The sequence below is a fragment of the Lithobates pipiens genome, unplaced genomic scaffold (genome assembly GCF_037356315.1).
Source record: "Lithobates pipiens isolate NorthernLeopardFrog02 unplaced genomic scaffold, aLitPip1_a1.2 Scaffold_13, whole genome shotgun sequence".
In the NCBI taxonomy this organism is placed as follows: Eukaryota; Metazoa; Chordata; class Amphibia; order Anura; family Ranidae; genus Lithobates; species Lithobates pipiens.
The window spans coordinates 303,034,303-303,056,038 of NW_027507718.1; the positions used below are offsets into that span (position 1 = coordinate 303,034,303).

Genomic DNA, 21,736 nt, shown 5'->3' on the forward strand with positions numbered 1-21,736 from the left:
CTTACAATCGCCATCTTTGACAGTCCTTGCCCAGGGAAGAAAAATCATATATTTTGCATACCATTTGTTGTCAGTGACGGGCTGTAATATTAAACCTCACCCCAGCATTTGTGGTCAGTGGCTGGCTGAAACACCCCTCTCCCCCAGCATTGGTGGTTAGTAGCTGGCCGAATAATAATAACCAACCTCCAGCATTGGTGTTTAGTGTTTGCTTACCTGAACCCATGCTTCTCTTTCCCGGTTGAGACAGTTTCTGTGCTGGAACACAAAGGACTTTGCATGTTGCCAATAACTGCACTGGGGCACCCTCTAAGTGGCAGTGATGCAAATGGCCCTTCTTGCCCAGATATGCCACTACCTAGTACTGTCAAATAGGGGTGGAAAGGGAGTCATGTATGAATTTATGTTATACAGTAGTACATGGAATTACCAAAATAGTAAGAAATGATAGTGCAGGATCCTAGGGCAGTGTCTCCTTCTAACTTTGCTTTTGGGAAACATATTGAGGCAAGGGGAAAAAATGGAGGGGGAGTGAAGTTCCTCCTTAATAATACTCACAAGTCTTTTGATCCAGCTGTGTTCTCTGGGGAAAAGCATCTTCGCAGTAGCACCCCTGATTCTGTTCTGCCATCTTCTCTAGATGTCATAGGAGGTGGTTGCTGTCTCTTTTGGGTTGTGCAATGGCCCTGTGATGATGTACATGTGGGAGGCACAGCATCATCGGGGGGGGGGGGGGGGGGGACATCTGCGAAAAGCATGAATAGACAACCAAAATCCTAGTGACATAGTTCACGTACCAAGTACCCCTTGGGCACCTTGGACCCATGACATTGGTATCCCAGGAGGCTGTGGTTGCAGCATACGTCTTTATTGCCTGAACCAGAAATAAGAACATGGAAGAGTCTCTAAAAAAAGTGCCCCCCTCCAAAAAAAAATACAGTTCTATAGTGGAGGGTGCAGGAGAAGAATGATATAACGTTGATATGGAGGGCAAAGTTCAACTTTAACTTTAATACACTGAACCATTTTTGATTAATTGCTGTGGGCCACTGACCACTGCACATTGTACACAGGTATTTGCCTTTTGAATCTGTAATAAAGAAACCAGCTGAAATTCATTTAAATTATGGAGCTTCTTAGACATTGCTTTGGTCATGAGAAAGCAATGGTGTATATAGAAGAATACCTCAGTTGTCACAAACTCAGGTCTCAGGCTAATAATGATGCCAGGGTTACCCCCACCACTTGAGAGTATGGAGAAAAATGCTACAAGTATTCCTATGTAAATTTGTTCAGACAGGTTTTGGTTTCAAGCCTCACGTAAATTGGCAGACAGCTTATCCTTTACTACAATTAGCTAAAGGCGAACACAGGAAAGATGTTTATAGCAATAACAGCAGCATCCTCCAGAACAACCTGTGCTGCCTTGCCTTAGACTCTGACAGCATGCCAGACATATCTATTTGCTGGGAAGCCATGTTACATTCCATTCTGTCCAAAAAGCCACAGAAAACTACACAATAATATAACGTGCCCCAGATCTGTGTTGCTATCTGTTGAGATGGTGTCTCTCTGTCAGATAGTTCTCTGTTTGCACTTTGCAGAAGTGTATATGTATTGGATGTTGGCCATCCACAGTCAGTGAAAGCATTGTTTCTGTTGTGCATGTTCCAAATCCATTAATCTCAGCAGCTGACAAAATCAGCAGTTCTCGCATCTGATTGAAGCCATTCTGAGGATGGTGTTTGTGCATTGTGCTGAATGTCCAGCCTTCCATGTTTTAGTTATAAATGTTTTATTTGTGTGGGAGACCCATTGACTGCTATTCAGACATTCCTTTTCATGTCATTGTTCAGAAAAATTCCACACAAGCTTTTCAATATCATCTTCAAAACATCGTTTTAATAATTTAACAAACCGGATTTGAAATGCATTGACCTTCAATATGACACTGCATATACTTATTATAAAAGCCACCTGACTAGTTTATGTATCCAGTTGAAGTGGAACTTAACCCTCTTATCTTTACAGCCAAGGAAGCTGCCATCTTAAAGTGCTTCTAAAGCCTGAAGGTTTTTTACCTTACTTCATTCTCTACATTACGGTAAAATAACCTTCAGTGTGCTGCCTCCCCTAAATACTTACCTGAGCCCGATCTCGATCCAGCACTGTGCACAAGAGCAGCAGCTCTCTCAGCTCTCCCTCTCCCCAATGGACAGAGAGGCTATTGGCTCCTGCTGCTGTTAATCACAGACCATGAGGAGGGAGTCAGGGGTGTGGCCGAGTCATGCTCTATGTGTCTATGGATACACAGAGTGGGGCTCAGGAGGAAGCATGCAAAAGTTTTCCCTGAGCAAGCAGCTTGCAATGAGAGGCACTCAGCAGGGGGAAGGAGCTAGAAGTGCCAGCAGGAGACCCGAGAAGAGGAGGATCGGGGCTGCTCTGTGCAAAACCACTGCACAGAGCAGGTAAGTATGACATGTTTGTTTTTTGTTTTTTTTTGTTTTTAAAGGGAAGCTTTAACCACTTGCTGACCAGTGGCAACAGTTATACTGCAGCAGGGCAGCTCTATTGCACAAATTGCCATACCGGTATGGAGCTTTGTGCAATAAATACAGTGGGCACGCACACACAGCGCCATACCACCCACGATCGCTCCACAAAGAGGCAGAACGGGGATCTGCCTGTGTAAACAAAGCAGATCCTGGTTCTGTCAGGGGATTACAGTGTGATTGTCTTCCTAGTGATTAAGAAAAGCGATCTTTCTGTACTCCCAGTCAGTCCACTCCCCCTACAGTTACAAACACCTCCCTAGGACACACTTAACCCCTTGATCGCCTCCTAGTGTTAACCCCTTCCCTGCCCGTGTCATTTATACAGTAATCCATGCATTTTTATAGCACTGATCACTGTATAAATGTCACTGGATCCAAAATTGTCCAATCAGTCCGTATACACTTCCGTATACGTTTTCTTTGCTGCGCGAGCTCGCGGGGACAGGATCACTTTAAAAAAAGGGTTTATTATTTATTTTTATATTATTAAATTGTGTTTTAAAAAAAATAATAATAATTGATCACTTTTATTGATGTCACAAGGAATGTAAACATCCCTTGTGACAATAATAGGTGGTGACAGGTATTCTTTATGGAGGGATCGGGGGTCTAAAAGACCCCAAATCTCTCCTTTGCACTTCAGGGTATTCAGGTTGCCGAAAACGGCGACTCTGAATACTGTATATTTTTTTTAAATCTGGCGCCATTGGCAGCCGACTAAACCGGAAGTGACATTGTAAAGTTGTTTCTGTGTTTACATTCAGGAGACTGGAACGAAGCCCCTTCCGGCTTCGTGTCAGTCTCTCTCTAGCCGCCAGAAGTGGCGGATCGAGGATCGGGTCTACCGGTGGGACGGGAGGCCCGGTCAGAGCGGCGGGAGGGGGGACGTCCCCTCTCACTCCTCCGAGATAACAATCAAGCGTTTTTTATCCATATCAGTTTTTATCCCTGGAAAGCCGCTCGCCCGCTATAAAAAACGCTACCGGGATGATGCCTGCAGCTGCGGGCATCATCCCGGTATAACCCCCGAAATCCGAGGCCGCATATCTGCATACGCTCAGCGGGAAGGGGTTAAAGCAACGCAGTGACGTATCTCAAAAAATGGCCTGGCCATTAAGAGGGTAAATCCTTCCGGGGCAGAAATGTTTAACATCATTTTAAAGTGATTGTAATGTCTTGTTTTTTTTTTCTATAAAAATAACAGATATGTTATACTTACCTCCCCTGTTGCAGTGGATTTGCACAAAGCAGCCCTAATCCTCTGCTTCTTGGGTGCCTCTTCTGTGCTCCTGGCCCCTCCCTTCTGTTGAGTGCCCTCAGAGCAAGCAGCTTGCTATGGGGGCACCCAAGCCGAGCTGCCGCTCCATGTATCCATTCAGACACGGAGCTGTGGTTCGGCCCCACCTCATCCCTCCCCTTGTTGGCTAACTGACTTTGATTGACCGCAGCAGGAGTTAATGGCGCACTGCTGTGTCTCAGCCAATCAGGAGGGAGACGTCTGAAACACTCGCGGACATCTCTGGACAGAGATGGGGTTCCAGTAAGTATTCTGGAATCTGAATCTGGAATTAAATAGTGCTTTCTCATGGAGCCAATTTACTGAATTGTAATATATAGAAATGGCCCATATCCTGTTGCCGGGGCAGACATCCTTAAACTTTCACACAAAATCTTTCACCTATCTAACAAGAAGACGGGGGGGGCTCAACTTTGAATATTTCACCCATCGCCCCTCTCTGGCTTAATCTTCAATTAACCAAAGTAAACAAAATACCTGATGGAATGTGATGGGCTAATTATAGCATTAAATATGTACATCAACTGTTCTCTGAAGGGGTTTTTAAACTGTTTCGGGGGCCTTCAGTTAGAGTATAAGGTCCACAACAAGTATTTTTTATGGCTACTTGCACTTGAGGTATGCAATAACAGCGCAGTTTGGGTTGATGGGGTATCACTTCTCCCTTCCAAATTGGAGAAACTTATATCTGAGGACAACCATACTAAACTGATATCTAGATACTACTCTCTTCTCCTGCCCTCTGCATCCAAGAGAATGGAAAAAATAGCGGGCCTCTGACATCCCAACCCTGACTGATGAAGCATGGACGGAGGTGGTGGGGGGATCTACTGCCCTCGGTTATCTCTGCTAGGGACAAGGTAATACAATTTAACTTCCCACATAGAATTTACTATACCCCAGCTCGTCTATATCAGATGGGTAGAGCAGATGCCCCAGAATGTCATCGATGTCATGGAGAGGAGGGGAACTACTTTCACATGATATGGAGGTGTCCACGTGTAGCACAATTTTGAAAGGCAATCATGGTGTTCCTGAAAGGATCGATCCATCCCAAACATTTAATCCCCAGCGAGGTGCCTCCTTGGAGACTTTGAAGGGGAAAAAATGTCCAGTAATACGAAAACCCTATTACGTAGCTTTTTTTATGCCAAGAAGGCTCTAGCACTCAATTTCTCTCCTGCAACCCTTTGTGTATGGCCTGCTTTCGATAATCGGTGGATTTCGTTTTGCTTTAAGAAACTTTTCTAGATTTATTAGCCCACTTATAGGACCTGAACGCCTTAAATGGAAAATATCTTTGGACTTATGTCCTAAAAACAATATGCTGTACAGTAATCCATAGGTTGTCAACCTCGCTCTGCCTGCCCTAAACAAAATGCAAAGGTAAAAATCTGCACTCTGCACATCGCCATTGTTTTTTTATCAGCCTTATTAAATAGGCTCAGGAAAATACTGATGGCATTTTCAAGTATAGATATCGTGGATCAAATCAGGCATCATCAGGATATGAAACCCTATCCTGTTTACAACACAAAGTATACATTTAGAAAAGAAGTTGTTTCCCTTCATAGGTGCACATATTGAGCTCCTTGGCTCAGTGACTTGAGCAAACCATGTCACTGGATTACAGACAGCAAAGAAATCACTCACAAGTTGCGTGACAAGAGTAATGAAATGATTAACAGCTGCATATTTGTTCTTTTGCCTGGGGGGCTTCATATTTCCTATGCGATCCTATCTTTGTATTGTTAGAAGACGTCGTTTAATCCTCCTAAGTTCCGTCTCTCCTGTCTATCTGCCCTTCATGACTTTCTCACCTCCTTTCCTCTTGGGCTGGAGCAGAAATAAATAGCAAATTCTTCCATCTGCTTAAACTGCAAATACATATTTAATGCCTATATTAAAAAATACAAAAGACGTGAATAAGAAAATAAGGTTTTGTTTAAATATTATTTTTACACTGTTAAAAAAGATGTAGCTTATGTAATAATAATTAGAGCTGTATGCAATTTCAGGGACCCAAAGCAAGTAGTCATCTGTCCTTGTTCTAACTGCTGGTTGATAGAATTCTGCTGGTTAAAATCTTGTGTTTGGAACAGTTTCTTTTTTCTTTTTAAAGAAACCAGTTTTGTGGGCTGCCATGTTTGATCTCTTTATGAAAAAAATAGCTAGTTACTTATCTGTCATGCTGATCCAAGGGTTTCAATACTAACCTAAAGCAAGTACACAGATCAGGATTCCTGACTTGACTGATTAAAGTTGCTACATGTTTATTTTGGGTCATTAAAAACATTGAAATCAGAATCAGCCCCATATTTACGTATTTTTTGGTCTTCTTTTTGACAGTATGAGAGAGAGAGAGAGATCAATAACACCAAATTTAACACACCTGCTCCCCATTCACACCTGAGACCCTGTAACACTAACGAGTCACATGGCACCGGGGAGGGAAGATGGCTAATTGGACCCAATTTGGACATTTTCACTTAGAGGTGTACTCACTTAGGTTGCCAGTGGTTTAGACATTAATGGTTGTGTGTTGAGTTATTTTGAGGGGACAGAAAATTTACAGTTATACAAGCTGTACACTCACTACTTTACATTGTAGAAAAGTGTCAATCCTTCAGTGTTGTCACATGAAAAGATAGAATAAAATATTTACAAAAATGTGTTATAAGTACCAAACAATATTAAAAGAAAGGTAGAAAACCAAAACTAGGAGTAGCTAGAAGAGGGTAGAAAAAAAGGGGGGAAAGGAATGAGGTGTGGGGGGTTACAAGTGGTGATGCAATCCCAAATGAATAGAAAGTATAGTCAAGGCAATAATAATATGTCATCAAAGGTAAACATTGGAACCAAAAAAAGAAACAAAAAACTATGCACGTTTTTTGTTTTCTGCAGAATGTGAATTTATTTTATTTTATTTATTTATTTTCCAAAAGGTGGAGTAAGCCTTTAAGTGACTAGAACAGTCAAGTACTGTGATTTGATAATACCGTATATACTCGAGTATAAGCCGAGATTTTCAGCCTCTTTTTTGAGGCTGAAAGTGCCCCCCTCGGCTTATACTCGAGTCATCGCTGTCTGCCCGCTCGATCAGCGTGTCGAGCAGACAGACAGCGGCCATTCTATAATTCAAAAGCCGCGCCTCCGGCTCCGCCTTCGCCTGTGATAGGCGGAACACTGAATTTCCCAGCAGCCTGTGTTCCGCCTATCACGGACATCGTATCATCCTCGTACTACGGACGAGGATGATACGATGTACGTGATAGGCGGAACACAGGCTGCTGGGAAATTCAGTGTTCCGCCTATCACAGGCGAAGGCGGCGGCGCAGCTTTTGAATTTTACAATGGCCGCCGAGGCGCCGACGAAGAGGGCACGGGACGGAGGCAAGGCAAGGCACGGCACGGGACGGGACGGGACGGGACGGAGGCAAGGCACGGCGGCGAGGCACGGAGGCAAGGAGGCAAGGCACGGGACGGAGGCTCGGGACAAAGGCTCGGGACACAGGTAGGCTGGACACACACACACACACACACACACACACACACACACACACACACACACACACACACACACGGATGGATACACACACACACAGGGATGGATGGATGGATGGAGACACACACACACAGGGATGGATGGATGGATGGATGGAGACACACACACACAGGGATGGATGGATGGATGGACACACACACACACACAGGGATGGATGGACGGACACACAGGGATGGACGGACACACAGGGATGGACGGACACACAGGGATGGACGGACACACACACAGGGATGGACAGGCATGTCTTACCCTCGGCTTATACACGAGTCAATAAGTTTGCCAGTTTTTTTGGGGGTAAATTGGGGGCCTCGGCTTATATTCGGGTCGGCCTATACTCGAGTATATACGGTAGTTGTGTTTCAGCACATGGATTTCTAATACACACTACTTTTATTACATGTGTTTTTACATCCAAAAATATCATCACCAGAAAATTAAATCTATCATTCGCCAAAATAGTTGTTACATACTGACACTTAACCTAGACCTCAACCTACAGTAGATCTAAGCTCCCACAACAAAAAATACTTATTTATGTACTTTAGAGCAGTGGTCATCAACCCTGTCCTCAGGGCCCACTAACAGGCCAGGTTTTATGTATTACCTCGGGGAGAGCAGACTAGCATGCTGCAATCACTGAGCAGCAAATCATATCACCTGTGATGTATTTCAGTTATCTTGCAAACGTGGCCTGTTAGTGGGCCCTGAGGCCAGGGTTGATGACGTTGAAGTTAAACCGGATTGCATTATTTTTGAATTAAATAAAAGTTTTTTTTCCCCTTCCTTTTTTTTAACAGTTTTCCCTGTTCTGCGCAAATCCTGTAGTCTGTAGAAAATTGCTGTGGATGCTTCAGTGAAGGCTCAACAGTTTTAACGTGGTGACTAGGGTGCAATGTATCAGTGCTTTGGAATGGCTACTAGGATTAAAGTGGTTGTAAACCCTTACCAATACCCAGTAGAGTGGCTGGACTCTGATACACAGAGATGAAACAAATCTTCCAAAGTTCTGTAAATTGTACCTGTGTAACTACAGCTGTCTTTCCCTTATATCCATTCAAAGTGCAGAATTCACACAGGGTCTCTCAGCTCTGAAAAGGGGGGGGGGGGGGGGTGGAGCTGAAGTTATATCAGTGAGGAGAACTCTGAGAGCTGATTGGAGGGAAGGGACACCCCATTCCTCCCTTCACACAGCAGACAGGTTTCTCTTGGTGTCAGGAAAACTCATCCGGAGTGACTCATACAGATAGCAGAGAAAGGAGGCAGCAGACAGAAATGACACTTTGTGCTCTGGAGTAAGACAAGTACACACTATACAGGAATATGCTTTGTTCATATTTCATGTCTGAGATTTACAACTGCGTTAATCATTCAGCAATTATAGAAACATGTAGCTATATATATAGTTTAAGCCAAACTCCAGGCTCCATCTGAACACTTTTTTTCTAATGCCACATACACACGATCGGAATTCCGGCCAGAAAAAGACTGATGAGAGCTTTTCATCGGAAAATGCGACTGTGTGTATGTTCCATCGGAATTTAGCTGTCTGAATTTCTGCCAGCCAAAAATTGATAGCATGTTCTCAATTTTGCCGATGGAAAAACTTTCTATCGGTAATTCGATCGTGTGTATGCAATTCCATCACGCCAAAAATCACGCATGCTCAGATTCAACTACGAGACAGAAGCTATTGGCTACTGGCTATTGAACTTCCTTTTTCTAGTCCCGTCGTACGTGTTGTACGTCACCGCATTATAAACTCGGAATTTGATGTGACCGTGTGAAGGCAAGACAGCTTGAGCCGAATTCCGTCGGAATTCCGTTGGGAAAACCATCAGAGCTTTTTCCGACGAGAATTCCGATCGTGTGTACGTGGCATCAGTGTCTTCAATCTGGTCACAGATCCCCGTTAAGGCTCGGTTCACATTAGAAATTGCACAGGAACACGTTCCTGTTCGATTCACAAGTGATTCAGTACAGTGTGATTTGAGCCCATTGAAAATGAACTGCATGCACTACTTTTGGAAACACACTGCAACTGAATTGCGTGCTACATTTATACCAGGTGATCCGATGCTGGCAAATGTACTGCGTTTGCAGTGTTGTTAGCTTAACATTGACACCTGCTGCAGATCATATCCGCAGTGCGTTCTGAATGTGATGTGGGAAACACGTACGGATTGTAAGTTTTACACACCACATTCTATTGTGAACCAAGACTTTAGGGTATGCCCCTGGGGGCATGTCATCATTCCACCCAGCAATCACAGAGAATACTGCAAAAGAGTGGTGCTACATCATTGCATGTTGCCACTATCTGCACCATTCTTCTGTAATGCCAGGACAGATTGATAATGGGATTTTTATATACAGCTTACCTGTAAAATCCTTTTCTTGAGAGTACATCACGGGACACAGGAGCTTCATTACATAGTGGGTTATATAGGCACCTCTGGTGATTGGACACTGGTTGACCCCAATTAAGGAGAATTCCTCCCCTATATAACCCCTCCCATCCGGGAGGCACCTCAGTTTTGTAGCAAAGCAATAAGAAACCACGTAAAACCCAAGAGGGGCGGGAGCCCTGTGTCCCGTGATGTACTCTCAAGAAAAGGATTTTACAGGTAAGCTGTATATAAAAATCATACATCACGGGACACAGGAGCTTCATTACATAGTGGGATGTCCCATAGCAATGCTCAGATTGAGGGGAGGGAGACACAGATCATAATTATAGACCGCCAGGGACCGGAGGACCTAAACTGCAGCCTGCAGTACACTGCGCCCGAAGGCGATATCCTCTTGCCCTCTGACATCCACCTGATAGAATCTGGTGAATGTGTGGACTGATAACCAAGTTGCAGCCTTACAGATCTGAGCCAGGGAGGCCTGGTGATGCACTGCCCAAGAAGCACTAACAGCCCTAGTAGAGTGCGCTTTCACCCGAAAAGGAGGAATCTTCCCCTTTAAACCATAGGCCTGAGAAATAACTTGTCTGATCCACCTTGAGAGAGTGGATTTTGACGCCGCCTGGCCCTTTCTAGGGCCTTCCGGCAGAATAAATAAGCAATCAGTTTTCCTTATCTGAGTAGTTGCCTGAAGATAAATACTGATTGCTCTAACCACATCCAAAGTGTGTAAAGATTCTTCTTCTGTGGACTGAGGGTCCGGAAAAAAGGATGGTAGGATTACATCCTGATTCAAATGGAAACCCGAAACCACCTTAGGTAAAAAGGACCTGTTGGGACGCATGACCACCCGGTCCTTATGGATGATTAAATACGGCTCTTTGCTGGAAAGAGCTGCCAACTCTGATACTCTTCTAGCCGTAGATATGGCTACCAAGAAGACCAGCTTTTTAGTCCGAAGAACTAAAGAAGCCAGATGCAAAGGTTCAAATGGTTGCCCCTGTAAGGCCGAGAACCAAATTCAGATCCCATGGGCATACCGGAGGTTTAACTGGCGGTTTTGTCCGCATGACCCCCTGGATAAAAGCCCGTACTAGGGAATGTGATGCAAGCGGCTTTTGAAAAAATACTGACAGGGCCGAAATCTGCACCTTGATAGTGCTTATGGCCAAATTAATTTCTAGGCCTGACTGGAGAAAGGCCAAGATTCTGTTAATGACATACTTTCTAGGATGCCATCTCCTGAGTTCACACCAGGAAACATATGTCCTCCAGACCTTGTAATAAATAAGCCTGGAGGCCGGCTTTCTGGCATTGACCAGAGTAGAAAGGACTGGCCCCGAAAGGCCACGGTCTCTCAGAATGTGGGTCTCAGCAGCCAAACCGTCAATTCAGACTGCGTAAAGTGCTAGATTGGACCCTGTGAGAGCAGATCTGGCCGGAGAGGGAGGGTCCATGGCCTGCCTACTGCCAACTTCATGATTTCCGCGTACCATGGTCGCCTGGGCCAAGCCGAGGCCACCAAAAGGACCGACTTTGTCTCCCTCTTGACTCTTCCCAGGAACCGCGACAGAAGCGGGCTCGGGGGGAAGGCATAGATCAGATTGTACTGATCCCAGGGAACTGTCAGAGCATCTGACCCCTGAGCAAGTGCATCTCTTGTCCTTGACACAAACTTGTCCAGTTTCCTGTTGAACCTGGATGCAAACAGATTTACGTCCAGAGTACCCCCCTTGTGACATATGTTCTGAAACACGTCGGGGTGCAGAGCCCATTCTCCTGGGCCCAACCGCTGGCGGCTGAGAAAATCCGCCTGCCAATTTTCCACTCCTGGAATGAAGACTGCAGAAAGACATGAAACATGCTTTTCTGCCCAGACAAGTATGCGATTCACCTCTTTTTTGGGCCACCAGACTTCTGGTACCGCCCTGGTGATTGATATAAGCCACTGCTGTGGCATTGTCGGACTGAACCCGAACCGGGAAACCTCGCAGTCTGTAAGACCACTCTATGAGTGCCATGTAAACTGCCCGGATCTCCAAGATATTTATGGGCAGCAGTTTCTCGGTCGCAGACCATTTCCCCTGCGAGCATGTTTCCTCCAATACAGTTCCCCAGCCTGTCAGGCTGGCATCTGTTGTGATAATCTTCCATGGAAGAGGAAGAAAAGTTTTGCCCTTCAGCAAATTCTTGGTTTGTAACCACCAGACAAGACTCTTGCGTGTCCCTGGGGATACACGCATAGGAAGATCAAGGGATTGGGGCTTCCTGTTCCAAGCCGCAAGGATGCATCTTTGCAGAGGCCTTGAGTGGAACTGGGCGAATGGGACGGCCTCGAAGGAGGCGACCATTTTCCTTAACAGTCTCATGCACAACCGAATGGGGGAAGATCTTCTGCCCAGAATCAGGCACACCAGATCCCCAATGGCCAAGGCTTTTAGCCTTGGAAGAAAAACACCCTGCCCTGAGCGGTGTCGATGATCATACCCAGGTATTCCAACCTGGTGGCCGGTTGTAGGGACGACTTTTCTAGGTTTATGATCCAACCTAGGCGTTCTAGGTGTTCTAGCGTTTTGGTGACGCTGTGACTTAGGAACGCTGCTGTTTTCTCCATGAGAAGCAAGTCGTCTAGATAAGCCATGACGGCTATGCCCTGAGCTCTTAGGTTTGCTAAGAGAGGGTCCAGAATCTTTGAAGACTCGAGGGGCCGTAGCAAGCCCGAACGGTAAGGCCACAAATTGAAAATGGCGCCGCTCTACCGCGAACCTTAGAAATTTTTGGTGTGCGGAAAAAATTGGCACATGGAGATATGCATCCTTGATATCTATTGATGCCATGAATTCTCCCCCTTGCAGGGAGGAGACCACAGTGCGGATTGACTGCATTCGGAAGGACCGGATGTGTCCGGTTCAGATCCTTCAGATCCAGGATAGGTCTGACACTTCCATTTGGTTTTGGAACGGTGAAGAGATTTGAGTAAAACCCCGAACCCTGTTCTTTCGGATTCACTTTTACTATCACCCCCTGGAATAGTAACTGATCTAAGGCCAGAAATAGCGGTTTTGCTTTACCGGATCCCTGGGGATCCTTGACCTTAGGAAACGAGAAGGTGGAATCTCCTGAAACTCTAGCCTGTAGCCCAGAGATACTGAAGAGATCACCCACTTGTCCTGGATCTCTTCCCGTCAGGCTCCTGCAAACTGCAGGAGCCTTCCCCCCACTCTGCCGAGCGGGGGCGCCCCTTCACAAGGAAGCTTTTGGGCTCTGCTTGGCAGGCTTTCACCCCCAAGTCTTTTTCTACCCCTGGGCTCGGCCTTGAGCCTTTCTATTAGAGGAGGACTGAGAACGCCTGAATGAAGGACGCTTGCTCCTTTTGACTGGAAGGAGAGTAGATTTATCTAATTCTTCTCCAAACAAACGTTCCCCTTTAAACGGGAACCCAATCAAATGCTTCTTGCATGACAGCTCAGCTGCCCAATTCTTTAGCCATAGGGCCCTTCGCATGTGAACCAACATGAGAGACAAACGTGATGCTTGTTGGACGGAATCCAAAATCGCATCAATTATAAAACACAGAATGTGAGGCAATTCTGCATAATTTTCTACTTCCTCTTTGGGAAGGAGCCCAAGCATCTGCTTAACCTGTTCCTTGAGGAACTGACACAACCTCACGGCTGCGACTGTAGGTTGCACCACAGTGCCAGCCATGGAAAAGGAGGCTTTTAATAAGGTTTTCAGCTTTTTATCAGTTGGATCCTTGAATACCTGCGCATTATCCAATGGACAAGTCAGGTTTTTATTCACACAAGAAGCAGCCGCATCGACAGATGGGACCCCCCACTTCTTGGTGAAACTTTCCTCCACAGGATAATGCATAGAAAACGTTTTAGGAGGAGCAAACAGTTTATCGGGATGTCCCCAATCCTCATACATCAATTCATCCATTAAGGGATGAATTGGGAAGGAATAGGCAGTCTGTGGGGCTTTCCTGACTCCCAGGGAAGAAACAGAGGATGTAGCGACTTCAGCAGCAGGCATTCTGAATGTGGTACGCACCAATTCAGTATAATACTGCACCTGCTTTCTGAGCGCCTGGGAGGAGGGGGCTATCTCCTCTTCCTCTGACTCATCCGACTGCTCATGATCCCTATCCCAAGATAGGGATCCCTCCTCATTTTCAGAAGAATCACCTGAGAGAGGGATTTCAGCAGAGGGAGGGGATCTACCCCTTTTCCTGCTATCTTTCAGGGAAGCAGAAATAAAATTCATGATTCTCCCTTCAAAACCCTCCAATGTAGCCCTAAGGCAGTCCTCAGTGACATAAACCAGGGCTGAGACATTAGAAGAGGCTGCAAACCTGACAGGTGCACTGACTCGTTTTGAGAGCCTGGCTCCAGTCTTGCAGGGGGGGGTGGTAACTTACAGGCACTTTTGGAACCCCTGGACCTAGGCGGTGATTTACCAGTGCCTTTGCTACCTCCCCCTGAGACCCTCTTACGAGGAGACATAGTCCTAAGCTACAAAGCAGAGGTACTAGTACAAGTGCAATCACTGTTGTGCATAAAGTCTCACAATAATATATATGCTTAAACTGCACAACCTGATGCTGAGTAGGTGTCTTAGGTTTGCCTGGATCCAATCCCCACGGATGCTTACTGCCCACAGCTCCTGTGTCTCCAATTACAGCCCCCTGACGCTCTGGGCTTTTTAAAATTGCCGCCTGGTGCCTGCGCAGTACAGCGTCGTGCACACTGACGTGCACGGCTCGCAACCACACCCCCCCCCCTCCTCCATTAGGCCGGGCACGCGCCCGGCGCGCGTGCACGAGGACCGCGGGATCCAGGGGGGGAAGGAGAACCCAAACGGAGCTGCGTGGGACCCCCGAACTACGTGGGACCCCTGTTACCTTGTTGTGGCAGGGACTGCAATGGAGACGTGAGTCAGCTGGAGAACCAGGCTTCACTGAGCGTGTGTATTGAAAGGCATGTAAGTATGCATCAGGCTGCTCTTACTCCCTCTAGTGGTGGAAACCAGGTAAGACATACAACTACTCATAATGAAGAAATCCATTCATATATTTATATATACAGGATTAACTTCCCTTACCTGTCCTCGCCGCAGGAATTGCTGAACCAGACAAATTCCAGCCTTCACCCATCACGGCGGGTATTGTTAGCCAACCTTCAGGTTTATCTGGGGCTCTTTCTCGGAAGAACCTCCTACCTGGGCCATGTAGAAAGCTCTGCCAGAAACTTTCGTGCGCTCTGTATAAACAGTACACCAAGTCTGGTTTTCCCAGAGCCCAGTCTTCCAATGGAGAGGACTTACAGGCAAAACCTCGTTTCTTCGGCTGATGAGGCCCGGGTACCATACCATCTTTGGAGTCAAATATCGGCCCGAGGTATAGATCCGGTTTGTTGTAGCATTTAGGCCCTCGCAGGGACCTGCATAGAGCTAAAGTTTTACGTGACCACCACCATAGACACTGGCAAAAAAACTGAGGTGCCTCCCGGATGGGAGGGGTTATATAGGGGAGGAATTCTCCTTAATTGGGGTCAACCAGTGTCCAATCACCAGAGGTGCCTATATAACCCACTATGTAATAAAGCTCCTGTGTCCCGTGATGTATGATCAAGAAAATAGATTATTGATGCCCCAGGCTCAGTAGAAGTGCATGGCTTTAAGCGTTTAGGTGTAGATACATACGCTGTGTGCACAATTATTAGGCAAGTTGTATTTTTGAGGATTTGTTTCATTATTGAACAACTACAGTGCTCTTGGTCAATCCAAAATGTTAATGAATCTTAAAGAGGAAGTAAACCCTGATGAGTTTACTTCCTCTTTTTTTCCCTGCAAAGGTAAAGCATAATGGACTACTATGCATCGCATAGTAGCCCATTATGTGTCACTTACCTGACACAGGAGCCAGCGAAGTCGCGCTGTCCCCTGTAGTCCGCCGCATCCATCTTGCTGGTGGCGTCTCGCAGCTCCACCGCTGTCATTCGGCGAAGCCGCGATGACGTCACTCCCGCGCATGCGCACGGGAGTCGACAAATGCGGCAACTCCATTTTTGGAACTGCCGCGTTCAGTGCGCCTGCGCGCCGCTGTCTACGGCGCATGCGCCGTAGACAGTGGTGCCTGTTTTCGGGCAAATATCTCCTAAACCATATAGGTTTAGGAGATATTGCTTGGACCTACAGGTAAGCCTTAATCTAGGCTTACCTGTAGGTCAAAGTGGTTTGTAAGGGTTTACAACCACTTTAAACCTGAATATTTAAGAAAGTAAAAGTGAGGTTTTGGCTTTATTAGGAGAATATCTATGTGTGAACAATTATTGGGCCATGATCAGTGTGCACAATTATTATGCAGCTAAATAAAAAACAACAAATGTTCCATCTCACTTGTTTATTTTCTTCTGTTAAAGTGAGAATAATAAACTACTCAAAATTTACAAATAAACATTCTTGACATAAAAAAAAAACATCAGACCAATATAACCAGCATTTTTTTCAGTAACAGTCATAAGCCTTCCATTCATGGCATCTGTCAGTTTCCTGAACTGTTTACGATCCACTTTTTGTGCAGCAGCAACCACAGCCTCCCGGACACTGTTCAGAGAGGTGCACGGTCTTCCTTCATCCCCCATTTAAGAAGGGCCCACAAGTTCACAGCAGGGTTTAGGTCAGGTGAGGAATGGGGCCATGTCATTATTGTTTAATCTTTAAGGCCTTACTGGCTAGCCACGCAGTAGAGTACTTGGATGCATGCGATGGAGCATTGTCCTGAATAAATATCATGTCTTCTTGAAAGATGCAGACTTTTTTCTGTACCACTGCTTGAAGTAAGTTTCTTCTTAAAACTGGCAGTAGGTTTGGGAGTTGATTTTCAGTCCATCTTCAACCTGAAAAGGTCCACCTAGCTCATTTTTAATAATAATAGCCCATACCAGTACCCCTCCTCCACCTTGCTGGTGTCTGAATCAAAGTGGAGCTCTGTGCCCATGAGTCACTCTCATCTCATCTGTCCATAAAACCTTTGAAAAATCTGTCTTCAGATATTTCTTGGCCCAGTTTTGACGTTTCAACTTGTGTCTTGTTCAGTGGTGGTCGTGTTTCAGCTTTCCTTACCTTGGTCATGTCTCTGTGCACTGAACACCTTGTACTTATGGGCACTCCAGGTTGGTTGCAGTCCTGGAATATGACAGCACTGGAGAATAATGGGTTCCTGGTAGCTTCATGTTTGATTCTTCTCAAATCTTTTTTCTCAACACGTTTCTTGCAATCCTGTTGACTATTTGCAACAAAACATTTGATGGTTCTGTGATCATGCCCCAATATCTTACCAATTTCAAGAGTGCTGCATTTTTGCAATTTTTGAGAGTCAGTTGAATCTTTTTTTTTTTTTGGCCCATTTTGCCTGAGGAAAAGAAGCTGCCTAATAATTATGCACACCTTGATATAGGGTGTTGATCTCCTTAGGCCATACCCTCCCTCCATACACAAATACACATCACCATGCTTAAATCCAATAAGCATTCAGGTTTATACAGCTTGGAGTTGGACACCATGCATAAAAATTAGGGTTTGGTCAAAATACTCACTTGCCTAATAATTGTGCACACAGTGCATAACCTAATAAACTAAGGCCAGCTTTACATGTTTGGATTTCTCTTGTTCAGGGCCAAACCAGAAAAATCACTTGATTCACCCATCCACACTAAACAACATGAATGGGAAAATCTCCCCTGCCATATTTAGACAGCTGAAGCACCAAACAGTGACTGCATCTAATTGGCTGCAGTTCCTGCTCAACTGATAATTTTCCACCTGACTCCTGAAGTTAATTCAGCTGGGTGGGGCAACAGGGCCACCTACGGCTTTAAATTCATCCAATTCATCAGGAGCCCTATAAAGCCAGATTTATTGTTGAAGGAAGACTAAGCTTTGGTTTAAAAAGTAAATTACATTAAAATATTTATTTTTGACTCAAAAAAGTGCCTTCTGTTGATCTCAGCTTCCTTCATATTCCTTGTAATATTGCTGTGATTTGACTTCCTGTTAGAAGGTGCCTACGTTCATTCTCCATGACCCCACTGTATGTAGGAACGTAGATGACCTTGATTGCTCGCTCCAGAGATGGACTATGGGGATGTCAACATAGAGCAGTGCACAGGAACACAACTAATGTGCACTGCTCATTTCAAATGGGGTAAGGGGGGGGGGGGGCAGAGATTTGGCAGCATATAAAGGATGTGACAAATAGACAGAAAAACACAGTAAGAAACAATTTCATGAAAAATAGATTATAGAACCATTAGGTGGTGGATGAGTGCAGTTTTTTTTTGTTTTTTTCGAGAATGCGGAATTTGTTTAGTGTCACTTTAACCTGAATCTAAACAAAGTGTTACTAAACCCACAGCAGCAAAAGCATGCTTGTTATACTCACTGTGGAACTTAAGGGGTTAATCCTCTTAATTATGTAAAAAAGGCTGTTTGATCCTGGCTTCTCCGATCCTCCCCTTCTTCCACAGTCCCCAGTCCAACTCCTGATAAAACAGAGCCTTTGGAGTCACTCTGCACATGCTCAGTTTAGTGTGTATTGCTAGAGAAGGTACATGTGATCAGCACAGGGCCAATCAGCACTGTTCAGACAGAGGGTCGGGGTCCTGCAGCAACATAGGACAGTCAGAGTAGAATGAAAACTCCTCCTACAAGCTTCAACCAGACACTGATAGAAGTCACAAGACTGATATATACCGCTGCAGAGAAAAGGTATTTAGCACTTTATAATTACTAAAATAATTGCATTTTCATGTTCTTTGTGCTGTGGGAAACCAGACATAGTGAATGCAGGGTCCTGGGTTTTGTAACAATTTAAAGTTACCCATTAAGCTAAATATAAAATCTTGGCTCCAATTTACAATGCCTTAAGTCGTCAGCACCAGAAAGCTAGGCACTGAAATCATATGATCCACACATTACATTGCAGTGATATATTGTTTGCAGATATCATTGTTTCTGTTTTTTTTTTAATTATAATGCAAGTCCTATTAGAACAGTAAAAATTACTCCAACTTACCCACTCTAGTGAGCAGTGTCTCTACGATGGACGATGCAGGTGGATGGTAGCAAGCTCTCACATTGTACAGTATTACTGTCCCAATACCCAATCAGTGTTATATGGCTCAACACAGTGTGGTAATCATTATGAAATCCACTTTTTAGGACACATTCAAGTTTTTTTTTTTTTTTTATCTAAAATGAACAGGTCATGTTTCTGCATTGTGCCATGGTATGTATACTTGGGAAGATTTCCTGGAATAGAGAAACAAAATGTGTATGAATTATGACAGCCTCCTATACACATGTTCAGCAGTTTAAAAGCCCTTTATCACTTCTATTACAGAGCTGTCAAACCTCCCGCATTCTTCGTTTAATACACACCTTCCAATATCTCCTATGGACACAGCAGGGAGTACTTGAAGTGTATTTGAACCCAAGAACAAAAATGTAATATATTGCAGCTTACCAGTCCTTATGCCCCGTACACACGATCAGACTTTCGGACAACAAGACCGTGATTTTTGTTCAAAGGGTGTTGGCTCCAACTTGTCTTTCATACACACAGTCACATGAAAGTTGGTCATCAATTATGAATGTAGTGAATTACAAGATGTACGTGATATCTCCATTACGAATGCTAGTTTTACAAGACCGAGCTCTTTCGGCTCGTAATTGATTCCGAGCATGCGTGGACTTTTGTGTGACAGACTTGTGTACACATGACCGAAAAATCCGACAACAAACACTTGTTGGCGGAAAATTTGAGAACCTGCTAGCCAACACTTACCGCCAACAAGCTCACATCCAATATTTCCCGTTGGAAATTCTGATCATGTGTACACCGCATTAGACTTTTGTTCTTTTATTTTTACCAGGTGATCCTGCCAGTAACACATTTCCTATTTCAGAGTGACAACACTTACTGCACTGTATTTTATTCAACTTTTTCTTTAACCTCTTTGCTATCAGAACATTCTCTATTTTGCTCACACGTACTAAAGTTCACATTTTGTACATTATTATTATAATACATGACTTATATAGCACCAACAGTTTGTGCAACATGAGGGCAGACAGTACAGTTACAATACAATTAATTACAGTAAGAATCTGAAGGCCCTGCTTATTAGAGCTTACAATCTAGGAACATGAAAATACACTTAACACCCAAAAACATTATACATTTTCCGATAGCAGATATCCTGTAACATAAAATACTGGCAGAAAATCTACGTAAGAATCTATATTTTGGTTAAAAATACTCAAATTAATATGTAGTGCAAACAAACATAATATAATCCCCTATATACTGGTAAAATATAATAGATAAGGCGGTGTCATGTTAATAGATATCAAATATGCCAAGCCTCAACATTGTATAGGTTTATGAAAGTTAAAAACTAGAGTACTCAAAACTGTCCAAAGGTGACTCTTTAAAAGCCTTTAAAGCTCATCAGTTTAGAGGTAAAATGATTGTAAAGTCTTGTCCCCCTCATCTCGGGTGACTCTTCTGTCATCCTGGCCCCTTCCTCCTGTTCAGTGCCCCCACAGCAATCAAATCAGTGCCCCCACAGCAAGCAGCTTGCTATGGGGGCACCCGTGCTGAGTCATGGCTTCAGCCAATCAGAAAGGATAATCTCGAACAACTGAGACACTTGTGGACAGAGCGGGACCTCGGGTAAGTGTTAGGGGGGCTGCTGCACATAGAAGGCTTTTTATCTTAATGCATAGAATGCATTAAGATAAAAACATTCTGCTTTTACAACCCCTTTAACTGTAAATTACAGCACTAGAATGACTGCTCTCGCTCCAACATGCACTAGGCGGATTAGTCACAGACTGTGTTTGATCAGCTGCCTACCCGGCCAGAGAAGCTGAGATTTGACGGCTCTGAGCACGGCTCAGAGAGGGTGCATAGAGACCCTCTCTGTCCACAAGTGTCTCAGTTGTTCGAGATAATCCTTTCTGATTGGCTGAAGCCATGACTCAGCACGGGTGCCCCCAAAGCAAGCTGCTTGCTGTGGGGGCACTGATTTGATTTGATCAGCGGCCAGAGAAGCTGAGATTTGACGGCTCTGAACCCATAAGTGCTCAGAGCTGAGCGCTTCCAGGTTCATACCCCATTATAGTCCCAGGCACCTAGGAGGGACAGATAAAACTCAGACACATGTTGTGAGATGGAGGGGGTCAGTTAGGGGAGTGTAGCATGTTACAAACACTGTATAAGTAATTGAGCAGCTGTCTTACCTACTAGAAAACCATCAGTCTGGAGAAAAAAAAAAAAAACTCCCAGCTGCTGCAGTGAGAGCAAAGGGGTTTAATTAATTCCCCCCTCCTGAGTGCAGCCTGCTTTGGTAAATACTTCCTTCCTTAACATTGCAGCAAATTTTACTGAGGGGCACACCATACAGCCTTTCCTCTTCTTGAATAGGCTATGGCCCTATTTATTCCTATTAGTAAGCTGTATTCTCCTTAATAATGTGGTGAAATTCAGTGATGGTGCAGAGCTCATGACTAGAACAACATAGTTACACCATGCTAATTGTCACCATAGACTACATAAAAGGTAGATGGGGCTGTGTTCACATCTGAGCAGTTCTCAGTGGTATAACACAGTCAGCTCCTGCAGGGCAAACACAGAATTGTCATACTAATGAATCAGTTCTCACTTATCTATGGAAAATGCAGCCTGTATGACATAGACACGAACAATAATGCAGCAAAACACATATGTAATGCTTTTTAGTGCGGGATACCATCCAAATCTTTCTCTTTGTTCCTCCCAAGACCACCTTCTCCCTAGCTCGCCTGTCACCTCCTCCCGCGCTTGCTTCTAGGACTTCTCCCG

The 21,736-nt window shown here is 44.7% G+C and overlaps 1 protein-coding gene across 1 annotated transcript in view; it reads left to right on the forward strand.

Annotated features, from left to right (window-relative positions):
• The window catches only part of AFG2A (AAA ATPase AFG2A), a 595,306-nt gene that overhangs the window by 499,376 nt on the left and 74,194 nt on the right, over positions 1-21,736 (forward strand). The window lies entirely within an intron of this gene.